Source organism: Lepisma saccharinum, chromosome 3, assembly GCF_977018435.1.
Source record: "Lepisma saccharinum chromosome 3, izLepSacc3.1, whole genome shotgun sequence".
Classification (NCBI taxonomy): domain Eukaryota; kingdom Metazoa; phylum Arthropoda; class Insecta; order Zygentoma; family Lepismatidae; genus Lepisma; species Lepisma saccharinum.
In genome coordinates, this window is record NC_139231.1 from 65,585,880 (window position 1) to 65,598,734 (window position 12,855).

Consider the following 12,855-nt stretch of genomic DNA (forward strand, 5'->3'; position numbering starts at 1 on the left):
AAATAGAAAATTATCTAATATTAGGGATGTATATTTAGAGCAATGAAGCAACGTAGTCCGTAAAGAGGTCACAAGATGGCAGCACATGGAACATTATAGTGATTATTATTTAAATCAGTTATTCGAACATTGTTAACCTCAAAACAAAGGACAAATATTACTAACTTAGTAAGGAAAGCGTATAGTGCATATTTCGGGATTAAATTGGGTGACCAAGATAAATCCTGGGCACCTCATAAAGTATGCAGGACCTGTGTAGAAAAGAAGGAAAGAAATATGTTAGCGTCTAGAACAACCTTCATGTATCTGGACAGAGATAGGCATGTATTAAGATATTTTCAAAGGGACGAAGAATATGTGTATTGTACAGATGTGAAGGGACTAATTGAAGCTATGGGATGTACGTATAATGCAGAAGAATGGAGGCTTTTTATTGATAGCAAGAGGAGTTTGAAGTGTGTGTTGATACATAATGGCAATAAGTTAGCATCCATTCCTGTTGGCCACTCCGTACATTTGAAGGAAAGCTACGAAACAATGAAAGAACTGCTTCGAAAGAAAAAAAGTATGCAAATGACAGTTGGCTTGTGTGTGAAGATCTCAAGGTCATTTCAATGTTACTTGGTCAACAAGCAGGTTTCACGAAATATCCATGCTTTTTGTATTTATGGGACAGTCGAGCAAGGAACGAACATCGGGTACGAAGACTGTGGCCTGCCAGGAAAAGCTTTGAAGTCGGGGCGAAAAACATCCAGAACAAGCCGCTTGTTGATCCTAAGGAAGTGTTACTTGCTCCACTGCACATTAAGTTGGAATTAATGAAGCAGTATGTAAAAGCTCTGGATAAGAATGGGGCTTGCTTTAAATACATTTGCTCAAAATGTCCTGCATTGACGCATGAGAAAGTAAAAGCAGGTATTTTGATGGTCCTCAGATAAGGATGCTAATGGAAGATGAAGAATTCTTACAAACAATTAACCACACAAAGAAAGATGTATGCTGTGCATTTTCTGATGTCAATACAAACTTTCTTGGAAACTTCAGGGCGCACAACTACGAGCTTCTAGTTGAAAATTTGTTGGTGACGTTTCAAAAGTTAGGAGTAAATATGAGTGTCAGGCTTCACTTCCTGCACAGCCGCTTAGATGTATTTCCGTCCAATCTTGGTGCCGTAAGTGAAGAACAGGGCGAACGCTTCCACCAAGACATAAAAGCCACGGAGCACCGATATCAGAGGAGATGGAATGAAAACATGATGGCCGACTATTGCTGGTGCTTGCAGCGTGACGTTCCTGAGGCCACGTACTCCAGAAAATCAAAGAAACGAATAATTTGGCCTAAGTAGGTATGCATGTTGTGCTATTCTGTGGTGTATGTTAAGTTTAGCATAAGTACAGGCATCAGGTGCTGACTGTATGTGCTCGTGAAACAAATTGATCAATTTGCCGGAATTACCTAAACTTTTTGTTCATTAAGAACTCCCTATTGAGAAAATAGAAACGTATGTTTGTTAAACAACGTGACGTGATACTCTGATTGAACATCTGACTACGTCGCATTCTCTTTGCAAGTGCTGTTGGAATGTAGCCGGATATAATTTTCTGAAAATTTTGAAATGTGACTTGTCAAACAATGCAACTTAATACCTGTTATCAGCTCCGCCACCTTATGTATAGTCCTATAATTTCATTATGTGCAGATATCTATATGGAAAATTGTTGGAGTTTAGCCCAGTATTATAATATTGTGAAAATTTTCAAATGTGATTTGTGAAAAATTGTGACGTGATACACTTTTTCTGACTACATATTTGGAATCAGCGACCTCAAATTATATAGAATCAGTTATAATATGTAAGTCAGCAGAAAAAGAAATTTCATTATGTGCAGATATCTATATGGAAAATTGTTGGAGTTTAGCCCAGTATTATAATATTGTGAAAATTTTCAAATGTGATTTGTGAAAAATTGTGACGTGATACACATTTTCTGACTACATATTTGGAATCAGCGACATCAAATTATATAGAATCAGTTAAAATATCTAAGTCAACAGAAAAAGAAATTTCATTATGTGCAGATATCTATATGAAAAATTGTTGGAGTTTAGCCCAGTATTATAATATTGTGAAAATTTTCAAATGTGATTTGTGAAAAATTGTGACGTGATACACATTTTCTGACTACATATTTGGAATCAGCGACCTCAAATTATATAGAATCAGTTAAAATATCTAAGTCAGCAGAAATCTTTTTTTCATATGTAGACCAGTGTAATGAGTAGCTGACCCATCGTTCATGAAATGTAATGATCGATCACTAATCCAGTCCAAAATACTACATCCTAATGCATCTCAATAATTACAACCCCATGCTTCATGATGAGCATTCATATCACCTGTGATAATGACATTGTCATGGACATAATATAATAATTCATTAAAGTGTGTGACTTTAATATGTTGAGATTTATAACTCGATGGAATATAAATTGAAACTATTGTACACTCTAATGTGTTCATCTTAATTTTCACTGCTATTAATTCTACATTAAATAATTTTATCAACCCTAATGATTCTGGTAATGTTACTCTTTTAAATTTTATACTTTCATGTATATATAAACCTACACCTCTTGTATCTTTAGTATGTAAATTAGATATTAAATCGTAATGAGGTATTTGATAATATTGATGCTGTCTACCACGAAATTCGGACAAACTCAATATACCTGGATGATGCTCATCTATAATTTGTAATACTTCTAATCTTCTAGCTGTAAATGAATTTATATTCCATTGCACTATAAAAGACATACCTATTGATCCTCTTCTACAAGTTTAACTTTCTGATAATATTGCAATTATCTTTCCTATAATTTGTTGCATTGAAATTAAAATCTTCTGTTTCTTCCTGGAATCATTTAAATCACGAACTGATTCAATCATGTCTGGTAAAAGGTCCAACAATGACTGATATATTTCCTTTTGTCTACAAGAAACTGATTTACGATCCGAATATCTTCTGCAATTTATATTGTCCATATCTTGTTCTTGCTTACTATAAGGGGATTCTCTCAAATATACTGGATATTTGTATTTTATTTGTTCTTTTTCTGTGTCTGATGAGGATGAAGAATCCACGTTCACATCCTTTTTGTTTTCCCGTGGGAGTTCTACAATACGTCTTGTAGCCGTTTTCATAATCTTCTTTGGAGGTGATGTAACAACTTTGCTGTATTGTACTCTCATTTTTTGACCACTATTCTCTTTTGCTATTTTCTTTTGTTCCGCCATTTGAGTTACAAAACTCGCACAATAACTCTCTCTGCCCTCCTTGCAACTATCACTTGTTGGTGCATTCTTCTCATTCACATAACTCTTTTTGATGGGAGGGAATTCCAATCCGCTTCTTCGAACAGTTTCATGTTGAAATTGATCCCTAAATAATTTAATTTTTTGTTCACATGATATATTTTTTGAATTATTTCCCGTCACAATACCTTTTGCTTCATAGTATGAGATGTTTTTCTCGGCCATAATAATTTGAATTTGCTTTTCATCCTGATATTTTGAGCACATTTTGTTGCAAGCATTATGATCTCCTTTGCAATTTATACATGTTTCACTCATTTCGCAGTTTCCTTCGTGATAATCTTGGCCACATTTATAACACAATTTTTTACCCTTGCACTGTTGACCTGTGTGAGCAAATCTGAAACATCTATTACATTGCAACACTGGTTTCACACGTGGCACTACCTCAACTATTTGTTTTCCAACTGCTATGTATTGTGGTAAAACTGTCCCCTTAAAAGTTACACATAAGACTTGAGTAGGTTCAAGCTTAAATGACCCATCATTCCGCCATATTTTCTTCTTCATTCTTTCCATCTTAGTCACTAGCACTGGGCTTTCTATACTGCTTTCCAAATACTGCATTTCAAATTCTGTGGGTATTCCAAACACAAGGCCTTCCTTCTCCACTAAAGATTTAGGAATTCTGGCATTTACTCCTAACTTGTCTAATAACACTTTATTTTTCACAAAGTTATTAGCTTCTTGTGACGTGTTGAATAATGCTCGAACTCTATTTCGTCCACTTTGATCTACATACTTTACTTTCACATTATTATCCATCAACATATATCCAACTTTAACTGGATGCAAATTTCCTAACTGTTGGTTTCTACTTTCTATTATCACTAAATAGGGTTCGTTGGCACCTATGTCATACTGGTATATTTTTTCTTCATGATTGGTAGTGTGTTCCATCCTCGAACTTTTGTTACCCATTTCATTTTGTATTGTATTGTTCTTTCTTTTATTCGGCCCATTTACTTTGTGTGAAATGTCCATGACATCATTTACATCATTTTCTTCATGTTTTGAATCAGATGATATTATATCAATATTATCACTGGTTATAGTATTATTGCATATAGCACTATGTCCGTCCTCAACAATATTGCTTCCCTTTTGATCCATTATGATAAATAAACGAGACAGTTAAAGCACATCTCTAATACAATCCAAAGGGATATTGAACGTCTTAAATTGTAATAGATTTGATTATTATCAATCAACTTTTGTCCTTTTCTATCACAATAGATAATAATCTAAACACTACTTAATCTTACTACACAAGTCCTTCAATTAAATCCACATAACATTCGATTCAATCTAGCGAATAATCTTGCTTATTGAACCAATACGCCATTTTTTCACTCAATCCAGAGAGCGGGACAGAAAATTTTTGGTCGGGACGGGAAATACTTTTTAAATCCCGATGATCGGGACAGAAAAAAAATAAAAATTCCGACGTTGTAGAAATCTCGAATCTACACGTCATTTTCCATGACGTGATTTTTTTCTGGAATAAAAATTAACAATTTGCGTGAAGTACCGCCACAGGTGCTACCGCTGTGTCAGACACTTACAATGCAGGAAACATCGAGAATTGACCACTTTTGAAAATAACCATTTGGAATTTTCCGACTGTTCTGGATCCCGAAAAGTCGGGGAATAATTTCCCAAGGCGGGATCGAGACGGAAATATTTTTCCGATTCCGGGAGCTTATTATTGAAACTCGTTACGGTAGCTAGCTGACGAGTTGGTGGCTGAAGTCGGTTGCAAGACAAACGACATCGAATATACCGTATTATTGAAACTCACTCGTTCGCTGGCTCTCGAGTCGTTCCGTTCGCTAGCACTCGGCAGCTCATACCCAACCGAGATCAGTCGTTCGGTCGAGTCGTTACCAAAATTGTCGAAGATGGATGTATATATATGTTTGCTTTTGGTACTTGAGACAAGGATAATGTGAGATGCAAGAGAATACTTACATTCCGGGCCATCTTAGGGTGAGTATGTTACGATTTGTATTATTATTATTATAAACTTGCACATTAAAATAACAGTAATCAGCGATGTAAATATGCCGTTGTTAGTCAATGCATTTTTTTCGATTTCTTAAGGAAATATTGGTTTCCGCGTACGCATGCTTGACTTTGTTGAAGACATATTTGTCAATGTATATTGTATTGCAGTAGTACAAGGTGTAAATAAAAATATATTTAAAAAAATACAATAGGTTTTTCCAATGTTCTTCTAAGTTGCCTTCATGACACGGTTCTATAACATTGCCTTTGCCCTTTTCTTGTGTAAAAAATAATATAAAAGCACTTTAATGCTCATGGGGTAAGGCGTTAATATATGATTGTCTCATCATATATATGTCATAAGTTCGCAGTTATTGTCGCGATTGATCCACATGATAGAAAAGCGGTGCAACAAAAATTAAATTGAAAATACAGAAGCACTTTAAAGGTCATAATTGAGAAATAGAACACTAGCAGCTAACCTGAATTATGTTTAACTACAAGAACACGTTTCGTGTTGATCAGAGTTACAAATTGTATAGAGAAATTTTGAAATAATGGAATGTATATAAAATGCAAATGTATACACACTTACTACTGAGTACTGATAATGTAGAACTAAATTCGAACATTTTTAGAATGTTTAGTGATGTTTATATTTGCTTTTTTGCAACAGGCAGCTACAAGTTGGCAGTGGCAAGAGATTGCAGAATTTCCATTTCCTAGGCCAGAGTCAGGAATTGCATCAAGCAAGACTTTCTCCCAAGAAGAATACAGTGGAGAGGGTGAGTGTCTTTTTAAACACATTTATTCATGATTTCCAAAATTTAAGAAATGTTATTTTTGAAAAAGAAATGTAGAAAAAAATTATTTACCACACATATGTAGGCATTCTATTTTTCATTGATATGTGGTAAAATTTACATTTAGAGGTGTTCCACTAATTTATAACCATTGGTCCAATACTGACAATTTCAGAGGCCAACAAAATTAAAAATTAATATATACACATCAGTAATGTAAGTACTAATATAATCTGCATTTTTAAAAATATGTAGCAAACAAAACATTGGAACGTCAACTTATTCCTCTGTGTCTGACACATATACCTTGTATTAACAAAACCTTCCATGTCATCATCACTAAAACCCATAGCAGCCTCCCCGATGGCATAGCGGTAATGCAGTCACCTTGTAATGAAAGCATCCCAGGCTCGATACCTGGTTGGAGGCATATAGTGTTCCAGATTCCACTTTAAACTGTAGGTCCAGTCCCAATTAGTCTATCTGTGCATAAAAGTGGACTTAAAACAAAACTCAATCTCAAACTAAAGACCTCTAACAGTTACAATTGAATGTATTACATAAATCATGACACCAGTATTCACTAGACTTTAAAAACTGAAACAAAATAAACAAGAGATAAGGTAACGTCAATGTCTGAACTTATTCTAAGCAGTTAAGAACATGGTTGACTGGAAGATACTGAGAATCCTCTCTTCTATGACTATGAGACTGAAGTAACTAGTGTTGCCCGCGGGACAGGCTTTTAAAAATTCGAGACGAGACGAGATTGATCATGTGTCCCGAGACAAATGAATATTTTTGAGACGAGACAGGCCAAAGTCTCGTCTCGTGGGCAACACTAGAACTAACATGAAAGTTGGATGGTTAATGTAGCTACATAGCAAGTTAGTGAATAACCACTGATTGAGATTTTCTGTGTTTATAACTGACAATACTCAATACTTTGCTGCTAAAAAAAAATCTGCTTCTAAATAACAAATTTCTTGCTGATTTACAATATCGGAGATGAAATGCATGACATTATTTTAGAAAGTATTTAGAAAATGGCTCTGTGGAAGTAACTTCCCTTTTGAGGTCCTTAAGTTATATTCGATCTTAAGATTTTATGTTCATATGAACTTGATGCACACATAAATTCCCCTTGCCTTAACAATATCATCCAATTTGTAGTTACTGCGCATGTAACCACAGTTAATATATATTTTATAATGTCAAGTTTCATGGATTTAGAAGGCCACAATTCTTGTTCTAGTACATAATGACACACTTATGCCATAAATGATTCCAGTAAATGTTTGAAAAAATCAATTTTTTAACACGGTTGTGGGGATTACGGTAGTGATCCACTCGTTTATTTTCACATGCTTCTGTAGTTTGGCAACACTAATCACTTTGACTCCCAGTGTACAGTGGGATCCATGAGTATTACCGTCAAAATTGTCCATGACTATTTTAATTAATTTTTCTTACATCCTACGTGTTTTTAAGCGATGGATTTTTATGTATGCTGGTGCAGAAGTTGTCAACAGCTTGTTTTGACTTTTCTTTTAATTCTTGAAGCTCTCATTGGGTCAAAGAAAGTGAACGAACATGGCGATGGACAATTTGCACGGTAATACTCATGGATCCCACTGTACCTTCGTGGAAGAGTGCAGAAAGTCTGTTCATCCATTATGTGAAATATATCCATTGTTGACTTGTTATAAAGCTCACATTTCAGTGGAGCACAATAGGGATCCATGCAACCATTAACGGGAGTGTTTTCAGACACAGTATTTGTACATATACTAGTAATAGTTTCTAATATCCGTTATAAATGTATGAAATCCAAACTACGAAAACCATGTATGAATTTTGTAGGGAAAAGTAACAATAAATGTAACAAACTAAGTTGTTATTTTCATCATATTGAAATGTAATTCATTAGATTTAGAATTTCCTTACCTCTGTTGAGTGAAATGACTTTTTTGCTAATGAAACCAGAATACTATTCATAGGACATTATTGCTGTAAAACCATGCTGCTGTTATCAAGCTGGTGTGTGTGTTTCTTTTTTTTAATAATCCTGTGTAAACAAAAATGAAAAATCCAGAGATAAGTGGGAAAGTTTCTTTTTCCCATGGCATGACTGGTCGTGACGAACCCCTGATCATTGTCGTGGGTTTCCATGACCATGTTACGCTACTCTTTCTTAGCTCCCCAATTTCCTCACGATGGCTGGTCGCCATGGGTTCCATACACAGGCTGAAATCTTGGGAAAATTTGTTATGCTTCCCCCAGGAGACCCAAACCTATGCATATCCCATTGTCAGAGCCAAATGCATGACACAGTGCAGATTAAACTTTTTTCCATTAATGTGAACGATATATATTTTTATAATCACAGTTTGTTACGAATGGGACAGCCCTAATGGTTAAGCATTAGCAGCAGCCAACGTGAGCATATCACATTGGTCCACCCCAACCATATATATTTTTTTCCATTTTTCTCTTTGTGATACATGTACTATTTATACTCTTTTATTTTTTAGGATTTGAATATACTGCATGGCAGACAGACATGACCCTGGAACATATTGACACTGTGATGTCAGATTACAGGAACTTGCGAAGTATTTCAAGTGTCAAAAAGCAAATTTTACTGAAGACTTTCAATGAGAGTGCAGTTTTATAGTGGTCCCAGCAAGTTAACCATTTTAATGGTGGTTTCCCTGTGTTGAGTGTACATGGGAGTTGTTCAGCATCCTGAATAGTAGACAAGTGGTCAAATGTCGTGTATATACGACTTTCTATCTGCAATACACTAGGAAACTGGCAAATTTCAGAAAACAAGTCGAACAGGTGATTGGATATGTTTGTTTGATTACAGAAAATATAGTATCCTGATATCAACAATACCTGCCCAATTTGTCAGTGCTAAACCAGGTGATGTAACACAAACAAAATTTTTCAAGTGTGTTGTGCTTTAACAATTTTTTGTTTGTCAATGAATAGCTACGAATGTTGTTTTGACAACAGTGGAATTGCTAAACCCATGCAATAAATTCAAACTAATCTATTCTCTAAATATACTATTGTGTATGGTGCAGTTTGGTTATTCACAGATCAACCCATATGCATAAATATTTCTAATAATTGTAATTTTTTTTCTCTGAAAAGTGTGTGTATGTCTCTCCATATGAAATATTTGTGGATACAAATAAAGTACTATTATAGAAAAGTAGGATTTATTAATTTATATAAAAATAATAATCCTGTGCATAACAGCCCATGAAGGGCCTTGGCTTACCTACCGGCCTCCCTCATATGCTTTCCTTCATCACCACTAAGTGTGGAGATCTTCAACCAGGATTGGAATAGTCGGGGGGGTCAGCATGACGTATCCCCAACCGTTGTAGTAGGTCTTCGTGACCAGATTATGCTTACTCATTCGGAGCTCCCCAATTTCCTCATGATGGTGGATTGCCACCGGCCGAAAATTCCTGGAGACTGAACTTGGGATCGAACCCATACCGTCCCGCAGCTGCCATCCAAAGCAAGGTGCCTTAGAAGGCACGGGCACAGAGGACTTAATTTATATAGGTTCACAAAATTAATATAATTGCAGTAAATTACAGACTATTTAGAGAAATATTGGATTGGTAAAAATATCTAATTTTACTTGAGAGTATAACTGCTCTAATGAAAGTTGAGGTTGGCAGTGTGATTGGTATCTTCTGCACACTAATGTAAATTATTTTTTTCTGTAAAATATATTTAAATATGCCCCCAGCATGGCAGTCAATGTCAAGGTTTAGTTGTGTGTGACCAAGAGCGGCTCTGCTGTAGTGCTTGTTAAAATATTGACCAAAGTGCTGCCTACAATGAAAAAAAGGTACAGCAGGTTTAGCTTAATTGCTTGTCAGTTTTGATTTGGTGAATCCTGCAATAACTGAACCGGTTACACGAATGCTCCCTTCATCAGACATTTATTTTTGAATAAATGTAAATAAAACTAAAAATAACTGTCTGATTAAGGGAGCATATGATCTGCTGAAACGTCACAATGAAAAACTGTGTTTTTATGCTTGTAATGACTGTAGACTACAAGAGAAATAATTCTACAATGCAAGCAATGCGTACATACAAGAAAAAATATTTTCCAGAATATAGTAGTGGCACATTTTATGAACAGATGGAAAGTTTTCGGAACCATGGAACTTCCTGTTTGAGGTAAAATGTATAACATAAAACAACATGGGTGATAATTGGTTTTCTTGGGATATCAACATGGGTGATTGTTGTGCTGTTTCTGTGGCATTGGGTTTTTGCTGAATACAGCATTCATTGTGTGACCAATTCACCTCATGCAATTAAATTTCAAGTACATATACTCAAGAACCTTCATTTCCTCTCAGCAGACAAAATGAATATGTTACGTTTAGTTGTTCACAACCAAATAAGAGCCCTTCAGCTTCTATGGTGCTTTCCACAACCGTTAAGACTGAAGGGTGGCTGTGTAAACAACGCTAACTGATAAAGTATCAGGGGGGGGGGGGGGAATGGTGACAGAATTAACTTTTGCTAGCCAAGTTAGGATGAAATTTCATTTCACATAGACGATGGTTCACCAAGTAAAATTTTAAGCAAAAAATACAGGCACGACCAGGACTCGATCAGAGCTACCGAAAGAAAGGTTCACCATGTATGTCAACCTCATCTATGATAAATGTCAGCACCTTAATTGTAAAGTACATTTCCTTCCTTTTGATGCACACAACAATCACCACCAGAGATCTTTCAGAAAAGCCATTCACGAATGTCTCGCTTCTCATGCCAGCAGCACAAAGACATCCAAGCAGATTTTCATCCGCACCCATAGGATGTCACCCAAAGGGTTGCAGGAAGCTTTGAAATATATTTTGCTTGTGAATTATTGTATGTTTGAAAATAAATTGAGAACACTTTCAAGCACAAATAGAAACATTTCTTATAATTGAAAGGAACAGTCCACGTAATTTTTCCTTTCAAGTTCCAACAAATGAATGAAGGTAGCTTTGTTACAGAAACCACTGTCACCAGAAAATAAGAAGAAATGTACTTTTAACCATTGTACCCCTTCGAGAGTTAATGTTTTCCTTTTTAATCAACCAATTTTGATGCTTTACGAAATATATAATTGATTATTGCATGCAGAAAACACAAATAACAGATATTTTAACGCAAATTATGGCCAGCACAAGTAGAAACCTGCCATCTCTGAATACTTTTGCTGCTTTTTATTAGTAAAAAAATGCTTGTATGCACACTAAAATAATGAAAAACATGGAACTTTCTATAAGCTCCAAACCTAAGGCCCCCAACATAGTTGTGGAATGTCTTGTTGGGTGCTATATTCACTGCCGGGAAGTCTTTGGGCTGTGCTCCTTCACAGTAAAGTAACCGTTAAGGTATCAAATGTACTTTACTTCACAAAAACATGTTTCCGAGAGCTAAAAACAACTGAAAATGTTCACAGCAAAACATTTCACAGGTACAGAGGGTTAAGGGTACCAAACATGCTTCAAATGAAGGATGAAAATACCCAAACAAAATTTCTACTTTAGCAAACACTTTTATTGTACGTAATAAACTAAGTAGAAAAGAAATTTTTTTGATAAATTTACTGAATTAGTTATGCAAGTTTCTGCACTTTAGTTTATTTTTGTGGGTAGACAGGTATCAATTGTATTTATTTTATTTTGTTTCAATGAATGTGATGGTCACATAAAAAACCTTATGTATCAATAGCACTGTTGAAAATTTGATTGAATGGTTGCAGCAACAAACTTAATTTTAAAACCAGTTTTCATTTTTAAAACATCATCAGCTAAAGTGAACATGTTAACAGCTCAAGAACATTCTTGTGATAAACAAAGCAACTGAATAAATTCACATCATTCCACTTGAAATCCCAGAACAAAACTGGTGCACATGCTGCATTAAGTAGATGCTCTAATTTTCTACATTACCGAAAACTATGTAAATTCACATGTATAACAGCCAGTCTCAGTGGCGGAGTGGTTAGCACACCAAGCTACAATGCTAGGGTTGTCGGGTTTGAATCCCAGTCAAGGCATTGGTGCTCTTTTTTGAAAGTCCCTTCATCAATTTAATCTCATTACCATTCATCCTCACCTTTGCAATTAGCCAAAAGTGACAGAAAAGCGAAGTAATATAAACCAAACCAATCAATCACATATATAACGAAAACGAGCACTATACTTATTAATGGTAGTGTCACAGCACCCTTGCTGACAAGACAATATCTATGCATGTTTGATTTGGAATGCCTGGTCTTTTAGTACAGTACACATTTCAACATCCCCCAGAATCCTACATATGAACATTTTCTTCTCTGTAAATTTGTCTTTGTACCTGAAAGTAATAGGGATAATCTAGTTTCAACTTCATGAGATCATTGTCTTTAGTTCAGCAAGATGATTTCACAGAGCAAATCTCATTCACAGTAAAGTTTCTCAAACTATGGGCACTTTATTCCATATACTCCCTTCCCACAGTATCAGCAAATACTATTAACCATTCCATCTAGTATTGCGCCCATGCAAGGACAATTTTTGTTTAGGAATAACAGACATGTAGACATTAGTAGTAAGACCTTTGACTGTGTTCATACTCTCCCATGGGTTA